The following is a 14,610-nucleotide window of genomic DNA, read 5'->3' on the forward strand; positions in this document are numbered from 1 at the left end:
ATCTTCCTCCAAAAGAGGACAAAATGCATTTCCAGCCAGCACATTTCCTGATCAGCAATCAGACAACCACTGCAACTTTATAAACCACCACCATCTTCACTGCTACCAAATGGAAGAGGAAACAAATGAGGCCATCCCAGCACCCCAAAGTCAGGCTCCTGACCCATTTCATGGGTGGATTTGCAGCCCCAGCCTGAGACAGCTGCTGCAGGAAGCCTCAAGCACCACCACATTTGTTTTCCTTCCATTTTTGTAGAAAACAAAGGGTTCCTCTTCTCCTGTAGCCTGTCATGGTGTGACCAGATGTGCAGTCTGGGCACGCACAGGGAGGGCAGAAAGGGCAGACGAATGCATTTGCATTAAGCAGGGAGATTGCCTCTTGCTCTAGGCAGGATGTTTCCCAAGTCCCAAGATCGCAGGACTCACTCCTCTTGCAAGCAACAGAACTTGCTTCTACGACAGAGATGTAAATCAGGACTGGTATGAAATGGCTGCAGTCACCATCAGTCAACAGCTGGGTTGACAGCAAGACCATGTCCCAGAGTAGTGCCCACAGCACGTGGTCACAGCCACATCCTGGGACAGAATGTTGCTTGCATACATGATTTAGAACTGAAATAAATTAGATTGCCACAGAACTCCAGCATGGTGAGGGTCCAATTTGCACCCCTTCTCCTGGGGCTGGGCACACTGAAAAGCTCTTGGCCCCATATTCTTGTCCCCCATAGGTCCTTTAGCTTTTGCTGAGATCCCCTCTCAGGCTGCTCTTCTCTAGGTTCAACAGCTCCAGGGCTCTCAGCCTTTTCTCCTCACAGAGATGCTCCAGGCCCCTCAGCATCTTTGCAGCCTCTGCTGGACTCTCTCCAGTAGTTTCCTGTCTCTCTTGAACTGGGGAGCCCAGAACTGGCCCCAGTGCTGCAGCTGTATCTTCCCTAGGGCAGAGTAGAAGGAGGAGAACCTCCCTTCCTTGATTAATAATTCCCATGTATATTATTTTTCTATAAATAGACAAATCACAGCTGGGGTTTGATTTCCATGGGCTTGCTTTGGGTCCTGACAATCTCTAGTGAATCCAGACAGCTCAGGCTGCCAGACTAGAGCAGCCTTTTGGCATTCCTATCAGTCTCAGGGAAGAGGGGAGCATTCTGTCCCAGACTCCCTGCTTGAAGGTTAACCATTTCTCGTGGAATACACTGCTGCCACCTTGACTCTCCCTGCAGGACCTGGACAACCTCCCTGCACATCACTCAGCCCCAGGTCAGCAGCTTGGTAATGCATCCTTCCTCCACTTCGTCAGTTTTGAGCCCTGCTCCTTCGCACACACAATTACAGCTCCAGCTTCACCACTCCCTGGTGGCTCCTTCAACTGGAAATCAGCCCAGCCATGCAGAGGGGCTTGGAGCAGCTGCTTAGCAGAAGGCTTCCCAACAAAACATATACTTCCACTACTTGGTAGAGTCTATCCTCAAGTGGCAAAAAAAAAAACAAACCCAAAACCCAAACCCTCCCCCCTCTGGCACCTTTTGTGGTTTCCATAGCAACAGGTTAAAGCTAAAAATGTGAGATGCAACATTCCCCCTGTTGGACCAACAGGAGCCAGGAGACAGATTTAGAAGAGTGAAACTTCTAAAGAGCTGCTGGTGGAGCTTTGCTGATTCACACATCAGGGCCACATCACCTGGGAAAAAAAATTCCCAGCAATTGACTCGTGGGGCAGCTCAGGGGAGGCTGACTGTGGAGCATCAGCCTGCAGCACCCCCACAATGACAGCATCTCCCCCACCCCCAGCTGAACTGTAGCAGCCCCCAGAACAACAATGCCCTCCCCAAGCTGACCTGCAGCACCCCCACAATGACAGCACCTCCTCCAAAAAACTGAACTGGAGCAGCCTCCAGAACAACAGCAACACCACCAAGCTGACCTGCAGCACACCCACAATGACAGCACCTCCCCCCAGAAACTGAACTGGAGCAGCCCCAGAACACAGCATCCCCCACCAAAACTGCAGCTTCCCCCTAAGAACTGAACTGCAGCACCCACAAAATGACAGCATCATCCAAAAGCTGAGCTGCAGCATCCCCTGGAACTACAGCATCTCCCTAGAACTGAACCTCAGCACTCTAAGAACCACCTCACCCCCCCAAAAACTGCAGCATCTCCCTCATAACTGACCTGTAGCACCCTTAGGACTGCACCATTTCCCCCAAAACTTACCTGCAGCACCTCCAGAACTGCAACATTCCCCTCAAAATGGAGCTGCAGCAACTTCAGGACAACTACTCCCCATAAAAAACGAACTACAACAGGGCCTGGAGCCACAGCATCTCCCTCAGAAATGAACTGCAGCACCCTCAGAAACACAGCACAGACACCACACACCCCCCATAACTGCAGCAGCCCCAGGACAAGAGCTTCCCCCCAAAAAAATAAACTGCAGCAGGCCTGGAACTACAGCATCTGCCACGAACTGAACTGCAGCATCCTCCTCAGAACTGAACTGCAACACTCCCAAAACTGCAGTATCCCCCCCAAGAAGTGAACTGTAGCAGCCTCAGAAGGAGGAGGAGCCACAAGCATCCTTCTCTCACGCAGTGAAGCACCGGGAGGTGAACCCTGCTGCCCCCAGGCTCAGAACTAGACTCCAGCAGCAGAGCATCATGCCTGGAAGCCAAAACAGGAGATGACAGGTTTGGTGGCGCTGCTGCTGCTCTGTACGGGCAGGACCAAGCTATTTAACCTCTCACACCTCCATGCTCTCAGCTCTACACAATTAGCAAACCGACTGCCCAAGCTCCAGAGCCTGCCAAAGCCAGCCCAACTCCTGCCTGTGATGCTCCCATGCTGCTGAGGGAAGCTATGGACCCTGAGCAGCATTCAGATCGTTACATATGGTGTGTAGGAGGTAGAAATGCTCTTCTTGGCCTGAGCAACAACCAGCTCATCGTGGCAGGGTCTCTTGGGGTGCACAAAGACAAGTGTGAGCAGTAGGGTCGAGGGACAGTCTCTCTCTACTCTGCCCATGCAACACCACAGCTGGAGCACTGGGGCCAGTCCTGGGCTCCCCAGTTTAAGAGCGATGTGGAACTACTGGAAAGAGTTCAGCAGAGACCACAATGATGCTGAAGGGCCTGAAGCATGAGAAGGCTGAGAGCCCTGGGGCTGTTGAGCCTGCAGAAGAGCAGCCTGAGAGGGGATCTGAGCAATGCTCAGCAAGACCTAAAGAGTAGAAAGCAAGAGGGTGAGGCCAGGATCTCCTCAGCGGTGCCCAGTAACAACAGGCACAAACTAGAACCCAGGAGCTTCCAGCTGAACAGGAGGAAAAAACTTTGTTGTGAGGGTGCTGGAGCCTTGAAGCAGGCTGCCCAGAGAGGTTGTGGAGCCTCCATCTCTACAATGACTCCCTTGGCCATCATGATCCTGGACAAGCTGCTGTTAGTGCCCCTGCTTGAGCAGAGGGATTAGACTGGATAATCCACAGAGGTCTTTCCAACCCCCACTGTGCTGGGATTCTGTGATGATGTTATTTTTTCCCATCCATGGTCACAGCCTCCTAGCAGGAGAAAGCTCAGGCTCTGCTCACTTGTTCCCTGGGAGAAGACAAGGAACAATGGGTGGAAGTTGCAGCACAGGAGGTTCCACCTCGGCACAAGGGGGAACTTCTTTACTGGAATGGTCACAGAGCACTGGAACAGTCTCCCCAAAGAGGTTGTGATGTCTCCTTCCCTGTAGACTTTCAAGGCATGTCTGGATGTGTTCCTCCATGATCTGTGTTAGATAGTATTGTCCTTGGGTCCCTTCCAATCCCCAACATCCTGTGAGCCTGTAAGATGCTCCCTGGTCAGCTTACACCAATGCAGCTCAGCCCAGCCTGCTGTCACACAGAGAGGGAGGCAGAGGGGAATTTCTTTACGGAAAGAGTGGTCAAGTATTGGCATAAGTTACCCAGGGAGGTCATGGAGTCATCTAGAGGTGTTCAAGAAACAGGTGGACATGTGTGTGGACACAGCACCTTTGGAGCTGGGGTTGTCTAGCCTGCAGAAGAGGCAGCTCAGGGCAGATCTCATTGCAGTCTACAATTACTTGAAGGGAGACTGTAGCCAGGTGGGGTTGATCTCTTCTGCCAGGCAACCAACCACAGAACAAAGGGACACAGTCTCAAGTTGTGCTGGGGGAGGTCTAGGCTGGATGTTAGGAGGAAGTTGTTGGCAGAGAGAGTGATTGGCATTGGAATGGGCTGCCCAGGGAGGTGGTGGAGTCGCCATCCCTGGAGGTGTTCAAGAAAAGCCTGGATGAGGCACTTGTCTAGTTGATTGGACAGGGCTGGGTGGTAGGTTGGACTGGATGAGTTTGGAGGTCTCTTCCAGCCTGGTTGATTCTATGACATGATTTAATGGCCATGGTGATGTTAGGTTGATGGTCGGACTTGATGATCTTAAAGGTCTTTTCCAACCAAAACAATTCTGTGACTCACTGATGTGTTTTTTGGGTCAAATAGCCCTAAAAGAACATACAGGTTTCCATCACATGCTCCCCAGGAGCCAACACCAGCCCAACTTTGCTTCTCTTCACTGCTAAGCCCGGGGAAGAAGAGTCGGTGCATGCAGCAGCATGCAGAGTGGTTTATGCATGAGCTGTCAAGCCTGAACCCTGCCCAGATCACCAAGGCTTGCTCCCTTCCCTGGCTGCAGAGAGAGTGTGACATTTCATCTTGACCTTCCTCCAGGGCTTTCTAACGTGCTCTATCAGCAGCTGGCACACAAGCACCCTTCAGAAAGCTTTACTCACAAAGGAAGGAAATGTTATCAAGGAGACTGACAAAGACAGTGCCTCTGATGGGTGAGAGGTCTGCTGGTTGCCATCACGGGCACAGGGAGGACCAGATGCAGAGATAGTCTGTCCCCAGTGCAGCATGAGCATTTCACAGCTGAAGAGAGCAGTACCAAGTGTAACCCAAACCACCATTCTCCACAGCTCCCTCTTTTTGGCAGTCATACCCCAGAGATGCCAGTTTCAGGACAGGATACATTATGGAGATTCTGGAGGGTGCCCAGAGAATGACAACAAGGCTGGTGAGGGGTTTGGAGGACATGTCATACAAGGAGTGGCTGAAGAAACTGGGGTTGTTTAGTCTGCACAAGAGAAGGCTAAAGGGAGACCTCACTGCCCTCTACAACTCCCTGAAAGCAGGTTGCAGTGAGGCTGGTGCTGGTCTCCTTACCCAAGTAAGCAGCAATAGGAGAGGAAACAGGATTAAGCTGAGCCAGGGGAGGTTTAGTTTGGACATTAGGAAAAGTTTATTTCCTGCAGGAGTGGTCAAACATTGGAAGAGGCTGCCCAGGCAGGTGCTGGAGTCATGTACACATGTAGATACGGTGCTTCAGGACACAGTTTAGTGGTGGTGGTAGCTGGGGTACAGTTGGAGTCAATCTTAAAGGTCTTTTCCAACCTTACTGATTCTATGAGTCAATCTCCTGTGACAGTTTAGTTCTTCCCACAGGAGCAGCCTAGAATGTGAACAAGGCCATGGTTTAAGTTGTTTTTGTATGGATGGGCAAGACCAAATCCTAGCACTTAGCTCCCCAACCCAAGTGATGGATCCCTTTTGTCCACCACACAGCACGGAGTCTGCCCTGGGGATTATAAACTAGCAAGACACCAACTTGCAAGCAAAGGGGTCCCCTTTTCTTCTGCTGGGCACAGAGAAGCTGCATCCTACAGGCCTGCTCCTCTTAGTCATGGCCCCCAGAGGACACACATCAGCCTGAGAGGTTAAGCAAGAGTTCTCTCTTTAGAGCAGAGAGAAGACCAAGGCGTGGACATCAGCATGTGGCATCAATGGCCTTTGATCAGATGGGGAATAGCAGAAACACTGGGAGGCCACAGAGCCAAGGACCTCTTTCTCCCCACCTCACTTGGTGCAAGCTGTAGGAAAGAAAGGATAAAGGTGCTACTGAGTAGTCCTCCTCACCAAATCACACTCTGGGACCTTTGCCAGGTTCCTGCATCCAGGGAGGAGGCAGCAACGGGGATGCCCAGCAAGCCAAGTGCTAGTGGCACCAGCATTGGCACATCAAGGTTTCAGGTTGCCAGATGCCACTGGAATAGGCTGCCCAGGGAGGCTGTGGAGTCTCCCTCTCTGGAGATAGTCAAGAGCCGTCTGGAGGCGTTCCAGCATGATCTGCTCTAGGTGATCCTGCTCTGGACCAGATGATCTTTCAAGGTCCCTTCCAGCCCCTGACATTCTACAATTCTATGTCTCACCCTTGCCATCAGGGGCTGCTTCACAACCTTCTGCAATCACAAGTCTCAGACAGCTGAATGCAACAAGCTCCAGCAACACCAGCTGTAGGGGTGCACACACAGCTCTACCAGCTAGTCTAGAGCACAGCACCCTGCTCAGGACACCAAAGTGCCAGGTTTTAGTCAACCCTGCCCCCATTCCCTGACCTGTAATGTCACCCATGGCTCTGGGGATTGCAGGCTGGGCTCTTCTCCCTGACACTCTCTGCAGGCATTCATGAAGCATGCTTGGTTTGCACAGCAAGGTAGAGCAGGGAATTAACTGGCTGGAGGGGGAGATGCACTCAGGTGCTTTATTTAGGAGGGCCACGAAGATGATTGAGGGCTGGAGCACCCCTTCTGAGTAGCCTGGAGTCATTCAGCCTGGAGAAGTGGAAGCTCTGGGGAGGCCATTTAACAATCCTCCAGTATTTGAAGGGGGCTACAGGAGAGTTGGAGAGGAACTGCTTACAAAGGCATGGAGTGACAAGATAAGGAATGATGGCTTCAAACTGGAAGAAGATGAATTTAGATTAGACATTAGGAAGAAAAATCTTCCCCACATAGGTGGTAAGATGCTGGAACAGGTTGCCCAGAGCAGTTGTGGAGGCTCCACTACCGCTCACTGCAGAGCAAAGTTTGGATGCTCTTCATTGCTATGAAGCAGCTTCTAGTGTAAGTTATTTTTTCTTTTCCTAGAACACAAACCAAACTCCACCAGACAGCTTGTCTGGACTCAGTGCTGTGGCTTTGGAGCTTCTCTTCCCTCTCTGTGAGGAGGTAGCTCACATATTAGAACACACCAACCATATACCCAGAATGATGTGCCAGGCACCTAAAGATTCAGAGTCATAGAATGTTAAGGGTTGGAAGATACCTCCAGAGATCAAGTCCAAGTGCTCTGCCAAAGCAGGAACACCTAAGGCAGGGCACACAGGAACATATCTAGATGGGTTTTGAAAGTCTCCAGAGAAGGACACTCCACAACCTCTCTGGGCAGCCTGTTCCAGGGCTTGAGCATCCTCACCATAAAGAAGTTTCTCCTCATGTTGAGGTAGAAATTCCTGTGGTCCAGCCTGTACCCACTATTCTTTGTCCTATCACTGGGCACCACTGAAAAAAGCCTGGCACCTTCATCTTGACAGCCACCCCTCAGATACATATAGCAGTTGATCAGATCCCCTCTCAGCCCTTTCTCCAGACTAAACAGCAGAGACATTCCAAGACCCTCCAATTGTCCTTGTACCTCTCCATCAGACTCTCTCCAGTAGATCCCTGCCTCTCTCAAACTGGGGAGGGCTACAAGGATGATTATGGGACCAGCAGGCATGCTTTATGAGGAGAGGCTGATGAACTTGGGGCTTTTTAGTCTGGAGAAGACTGAAAGGGGATTTAATAAATGTTTACAAATATCTGAAGGCTGAGGGTCAGGAGAGGGGGACAGGCTCTGCTCACTGCTCCCTGTGATAGGACAAGGAGCAATGGATGGGAGCTGCAGCACAGGAGGTTCTGCCTCAACACAAGGGGGAACTTCTTTACTGTAAGGGTCCCAGAGCATTGGAACAGGCTGCCCAGAAAGGCCATGGAATTTTCTCCCCTGGAGGCCTGTCTGGGTGCATTCATCTGTGACCTGAGCTAGATTGTGTTGTCCTGCTCTGGCATGGGGCTGGACTCGATGATGCCTTGGGTCCCTTCCAACCCCTGACATCCTGTGACCTCCCCCAGTTTTGCAGCCACACCATGCAGGGGACCACCCTTGATGGGAGGATGCCCTGCATAGCAAGCCACAGTGAGACAGCCAGGACAGTGAATTACAAGCACCTTCTTGGCCATAAGGGAGATGGTGCAGAAAGCACGATGTGCACAGGCTGACCCCCTTGGGAAGCCACCTGCTCTTTGTCACAGCCATCTGCTCCTCCAGTGGTGAGCCCAGAAAGAGACTGCAGCACCCAACAAGAGATGGAGTGGCTTTAGGGCTCAAATAAACGCTGACATCTGGAAAAGCTTCTCCAGTCTTCCCATGACCACCGAGAACCAGCAGCCAGAGGTTTGCACTTCACTCCTAAGATGGACTGGCTGCAGAGGAGCACCTCTGCTGCCGTCATGGGGTACTGAACGAAGGTGTAGGTAGCCAGCACCACTGGCTGAGTCATTCACAGCTTCCTGAAGACTTGTGGCTTTTCTCTATGGGTCTCCTGCTCAGCTGCTGACACAGCCTCAGACCGTTTACTTTCTCAGCCCAGGCAAGACACTGGTAAAAATGAAAGGGCTGTAAGGTTCTGGGTGCTGCTCTGCCTGCAGCTGCCCACTCCTGCCCCTCAGGCCAGGCAGTTGATGTGCTGCCTGATTTTAATGAGAAAAGACAGGATTTCTGTGCTGTGGGCAGCAGCAGGCAGCTGCAACAGGGAATTAATCTCCCTGTAAAACACAGAATCCCATCAAACAAAGCTTTGGGTTGCCAGTGCTCAGATCAGGCTGACACTCCAGTATGCACCTCGCTCAACATTAGCTCATCCTGCTCATAGCCCTCTCCAGGAGGCCAGGACTACCAAACCACCATTTGCTTCATTTCTAACCAGCTTTCTCCTCACGCTCTTCTCGGTGCCTTTGATTTATATTATCTCCATCCAAATCCCAACCCAAAACTTCTAGGAAGCCCTGCAGGACTGTAGCCTCCTCCCTGTCCCTGTGCCCTGATTTTGGCCTCACAGGTTCAGAAGATGACCACCAGCAGAAGCCTCTCAGCACCAACACTAAACCCAGCCACAATCTTTTTGACCATTTCCCACTTTCTGATGGCAGATGTCTCCTACATCCTTCCCCACAACCATAGTGGTGGTTGGCATGAACCTGGTTTAGAGCTTCCTTACCAACTCCATTGGTGACTTTGGGCATCCCTTAGGGTCCTCAGCTTTACCCCACTAGATGAGCTGGGTAAAGCAGACTACACAAGATCTGGTGTAGATGAGTCAGGGAGAGCCTGGGTGAGGACTTCCCCATCAAAACCAGTGCACAAACACACTCAGTGAAAGTCTGTTTTGCACAGAGGGACCAAAAGTCAATCCTGGATTTACCTAACCTCCCTCTCAGGGGGAGGATGAGAAATGCAGCCACGAGGCAAGACTCCAGGGGAAAGTTTGCCACGGGGCTTTTATCAGAGCCCCGAGAGCTAGGGCTGTGGGAAGAGCACAGGCTGCTGTATGGTGGGTTGCCCAGCAAAGACCCAGTGTATCTCCCAGCCTCATTCTCTCCATCTGTCACCACAGATGGGCACTGAAACACCCTGAAACCCATTAACCCTTCCAGATGGCAAAGAGCTTCACAATCACAAGAAACCCAAGACGACCAGAGCGTCATTTATCATCTCCCTTCGTGTCTGAGCCATCAAACTGTCTCTGGTGATAGCTGGGCTGGTCTTTGTGAACATCTTTTAGCATGCCAAGCAAGAGTTCTTCAGACACAGAGTGAACACATGCTGGCCTGTGATCTCCAGACCCAAAGCCATGTTTTCCAAAGGAAGGCAGGAAACAGCACAAACACCTGGTCACCACCTCTTAAGTGTTGCTTTTCCTGCTCTGGAGAAAGTCCCAAGGCGTTTGGGGACCAGCATTTGGGTCTCTTCCTGCCATGACTTGTTTGCACATTCCTACGTCAGAAAACACAAACCCCAGCAGACCTGCTTTCTATAAATACTGTCCCAGCAGTGCCAAGGTCGTCAAGCTGCTCCCCTGGCCCCTGTCCAGAAGCAGAACATAAACAATCTCAACATCTTTCTGCTGCACGTGTGCTGCTTGGTTTTGGTTTTTTCCTCCTGTGCCAAGGGAAGCCTTGAAACCAAATCACACGGCACCAGGCAGACAGGCACCTCAACTTCATAGACTTGGTGGTCTCCTCTCACTTTTGGCAGCTCAGGTGAGCCCCCAGGTCTTCATGCAGCCCCCTGGGTAGCTGGTGGCATGGCAGGCACCAGCAGGTCCTTCTGTTGGATGAGAATGTCACACTTCCTCTTCAAAATGTGAGTATTCCTTGGGCATTACCAAACACACAGGCAGCAAGGAACAGCTCAGGACGCAAGCAGCTCTAAGTGATGCTTGTAGCTGGCACGTGGAGCCATCCCTCCCAGTCCCACCCATGCCTGTTAAACACTTTGACCTCCAGCGAGCTGTGTGACAAGCGAACGCCAGCTGCAGAGGTACCCTGAGCATTCTGCACGCTTCAGCACTCGCTGCGCATCGAGGACAATAGCAGAACAGCTCTCTTTGGATCAGGCCCCAGTCCCTGAGCAGCTCCAAATGGGCAGAAACTCTCCATGCTGAGCATTTCTGCTGTTGATGCTCCCACAGATCAATGGCTGCCCCAGCCCCTCTGCAGTGCAAGTCCCTGGAGATGCTCTTCTGCCCATATTGCTACATTAAATCCTTTTGCAAGCAGAAGGGATAAGCTTCCCTTGAGACTACACAACAGACATCACCTCTCCATCCCCCAGGTTGTGACAAACCATCTACCCAGAGAAGAACTCTTTGCCTTGCTCCACACAGCAGACCAAGAATGAAACCACATGGACACCTCCAAAAGCAACCAAGTCTCACTTTTCCTGGCCGCTATTAGTATCTATCCTCTCTCTGCTTGAGGGCATCCAAACACCCAGGTCCAAACCACCCCTTGCAAAACCCTGAGTCGCATTTATGGAACCCAGCTGAGATACAGCTAGTTGAGACAACTCCATTCCCAGTCTTAGGACCCAGTTTATTTTTGGTTTGTGACAAAACCTTTCTAAGCAAACTTCCTCCCGGCGAGCAAGGACTCCCCTGCCTGCTGTGCAGCTACGATTTATTTGCCTGGAAACCTCTTTCCTCACCCGCGGGCCCTGAACGTCATTATTCAGTGGCCTCTGCAGACACAGTGACTGAGCACAGTGTTTATGCCAAGTCCGGAATAGCCAGGTCTCTGCTGGAGCCTGTAATTTCTCAGGGCTCAGCTGGGCTGGTGGGAGCCCTAAAGTCAACAAGGCATTGGTTGCTGCTGGCATTCATAGCTCACAGCCTCTGGCAGGCAGAGGAGATGGATTAAATGGTACCCAGCTAATCCCTCGCAGCCCGGGCTTTGCTGGCCCCATCTCTCAGGGAGCCGCAAGAGGGACGGGGACATTGCTCAGGTGAGGGAAAGGCTTGGGCGAACTGCAAGCCCAAGCAGTGCTGGAGCAAAACAAGGAGCAGGTGCCGGATAAAGTGTTAATTACTGCTCAGCCTGCTTTGCTCACCTGAAAGGATCCAAGAGCTGCTGACCTAGAGCAGCGCACTGCTAAGCTCAGCAGATGTCTCAGCAGGCAGGGACACACAAGCGCCTAGGCAGACATGCAGAGCCCACCGAGGGTTGGCTCATCTCCCTGATTCCCTTCCATGATGGCAGCAGCTCTGTCCCATCTCCTTTCCTCTGCTAAACTCTCTCACCCCACCCCTCTCCTTCCAACCCCAGTCCAAGCATCATCCAGTCACCCACTACCAAGCCCCCCCTGCAGCCCGAGCTGCCCAGCGCATATCCAGAGCGGAATCCCACGGGAGCAGAGCTGAGACAGCCTCCCTCTCTCCAATCCGAGGCACTGAGGCTGACCACAGCCCAGGTGAGGACACATGCTCCTCTTTCAGGCAGCTGAGGAGATCATTTGAGGACCGTGGTGCTCCTGTGACTTTTCCCAAGCACGCAGAACAGTGTGGGCACTTCCAGGGTGGAAGCCCCGCAGGACTCCTCTAGCCTTTGAGCGACAGCCAGGACAAAGCCCTCACCACTTACGGACCCACCTAAGCGCCACCAGGGCATAGCTCCCGTCCCCTTCATGTCTATAGGCAACCTGCCACTATCTCACCAGGCTGCAAGTGTTCCAGTACCACCTTCTCCATCCCTTCTACCCAGACCACGCACGGAGCCGGTCCCACCACAGCAGCAAGGGCTGCTCCCTCCCCAGTCCGTCCACCCGCTCGCACACCCACCTCGCTCCGGGAAGCCACTGAAAAGACTCCCAGGAGCGGGGACAGGCCGGCGGCTACCCACAGCAGACTCCCGCGGAGCGGTCCCGGCCACGGCGGGCTCTGTATCGCCCCACCGCCCCCGGACCTCCAGACAAACGATTGCCCCAGCCGGTACCGGGAGATGGCGGCTGGGACATCCCCGCTACTCACCGCCCTAACACAGGTCCCGGTGGCGGCGCGGAGGAGTCCCGAGGCTTCGGCGCGGCTGCCCCATGGAGGAACCGAAGCAGAAGGGCTGTGAAAAGCGCTGGAGAAAGCACCGACCGGCGGCGGCAGCCCGCAGCGCCCAGACTGAGCGCGGCCCCCGCCCGGCGCCGCCTTTACCGGGCCCGCCCGCCCCGCCCGGGCCGGCCCCCCGCGGGCGGGACGCGCAGCTGCCACCGCTCGGCTGCCGCCACCGCCCGCCCGACGGGGCGGCTCTGCCTCCCCCCGCCTCCGGCAGCGCCCCGGCAGACCCGCGGCACCCAGCCCACTCCGGCTGCCTGTCCCGGCCAGCGCCGTGCGTGGGTTACACGCAGGTTACGCGTGGGGGAAAGAACAAAAAGCAGTGTCCGGGGGCCGGCTCCTGGCCGCGGAGAGCAGGGGGCGTGGGGGTATGGAAGTAATCTGGTAACTGGGAGCAGCAAAAGGCTTCCTAGCCCCACCCAGGCGCCGTCCCTGCAGGGGTTACAGGTGTTATGTGTTGGGTTAATGAGGCTCGAAGATCAGAGAAGGGCCCTGCAGGGGTTACAGGTGTTAGGTGTTGGGTTAATGATTAGGCTGGAAGATCTGAGAAGCCCGGAACCTCAGCAGGGTGGAGGCTCAAGGGACCTTTGGAGATATCTAGTCCAAGCCCCCTGCTAAAGCAGGGGCACCCGCAGCAGCTTGCTCCGGATCACAACGGCCGGACAAGGAACCTTCACAACCTCTCTGAGCAGCCCACTCCAGGGTTCCAGCAACTTCACACCGAAGAAGTCTCCTCATGTTCAGATGCAACCTCCTGGGTTCCATTTTGTGCCCACTGCCCCTTGTTCTGTCGCTGGGTGCTACTGGAAAGAGTCTGGCCCCATCCTCTTGCCCCCCACCCTTTAGCTGTTGCTGAGCATTGCTCAGATCCCCTTTCAGGCTGCTCTTCTCCAAGCTCAGCAGCCCCAGGGCTCTCAGCCTTTCCTCCTCACAGACATGCTCCAGGCCTCTCTGCATCTTTGTAGCCTCTGCTGAACTCTCCCCAGTAGTCCCTGTCTCTCTTCAACTGGAGAGCTCAGATGATCTTACAGATCTCTTCTAACCTGAGTGATTCCATGGTTTTGTGATTCCACGATTCCATCCCTTTGGGAAGCTGCCAGAGGGCATGTTCAGAGGGTCAGAGCCAGCAGGATTGCCACGATCTTCTGCAGTACAAATGGGCATTCTGGTGGTAGGGACATGCCTTTGTGGGCTGCTACACAATTCCCTGTAAAAGGCAGAAGAGAATGAATGTGAGCCCGGAGGAACACACCTGCTTGTTTCCCCAGTTCATGCTGGGGAAAATTCTGGCTCTGCTGCTGCACAGGCTGCTGGAAAAGCAGCCTCAGCCAGAGCCTGACCTGGACATGTGGTCCCTTCATGAGGTCACTCCAAAGGGATGCTCCAAGGGCAAAAAAAGGGACAGGGTAGGTTAGACCAGATGTGTCTGTAGTGAAGGAGAACAACCTAGTGAGCAGCAAACATCAGAGCAATCAGGACACGGAGGGGTGGCTGTGAAGCAGGGGCAGCTCTGACTCCATCCTGAGGCTACTCCTTGGGTTTCTGAGAGCAGCTTCTGGTCTGTTTGCTCGACCCAGCTTATTTCACTGATCCAGTTTAGAGGGGAGCAGGGAAAGAGGAGAAATGCAGAGCACCCAGGGGAGGAACAGGGAGAGGGAAGCACTGAAAGGCGGGATGGGGTGGGAACCTCTGAACTCGCTTTGACCCCGTGAACAAACCCTGGTGGGGAGTTGTCGGGTGCGATGAGGTCACTGCAAACACAAGGGTGTCCTTTGAGAAACTGAAGGGTCATCCCCTGGGAACTGGGCTCAAATCTCCCACTTCCCAGCAGGCAATAATGAATCTTGGGGAAGCAGAACATTTCTGCAGAGGGAATAGCTGACATTTCCATAAGCTGAGCTTGCTGCATGAAAGGGGAACAACAACAACAAAAAGAACTAGAGATTTGATACCTCACAAACAAATACAAAGTCCCAAGCCACATCCAGTCCTGACTTGGAGCTAAGGAAACGTTTTCCTTGTGCTGAAGTGCAGAATTTCCAGAGTGATTGTGCCAGAAGATGTCGGGGAGATGAAATAT

The 14,610-nt window shown here is 53.3% G+C and overlaps 1 protein-coding gene and 1 long non-coding RNA gene across 5 annotated transcripts in view; both read right to left on the minus strand.

Moving 5' to 3' along the window:
- The window catches only part of TP53I11 (tumor protein p53 inducible protein 11), a 32,034-nt gene extending 19,462 nt beyond the window's left edge, over positions 1 to 12,572 (minus strand). For all 4 annotated transcript variants that reach the window (XR_010302492.1, XR_010302491.1, XM_064144294.1 and 1 more), the window contains exon 1: positions 12,456 to 12,572. The gene's annotated coding sequence lies outside the window, so the exon portion shown is untranslated. The remainder of the gene's footprint in view (positions 1 to 12,455) is intronic.
- On the minus strand, positions 5,271 to 8,550 carry LOC135180655 (uncharacterized). The gene is made up of 2 exons (XR_010304529.1): positions 8,101 to 8,550; positions 5,271 to 5,504 (listed from the first exon to the last, which is right to left on the minus strand). It is a non-coding gene; the product is annotated as an uncharacterized LOC135180655 (long non-coding RNA).
- Positions 12,573 to 14,610: the final 2,038 nt, after the last annotated feature.

This window comes from Pogoniulus pusillus, chromosome 1 (genome assembly GCF_015220805.1).
Source record: "Pogoniulus pusillus isolate bPogPus1 chromosome 1, bPogPus1.pri, whole genome shotgun sequence".
NCBI lineage: Eukaryota > Metazoa > Chordata > Aves > Piciformes > Lybiidae > Pogoniulus > Pogoniulus pusillus.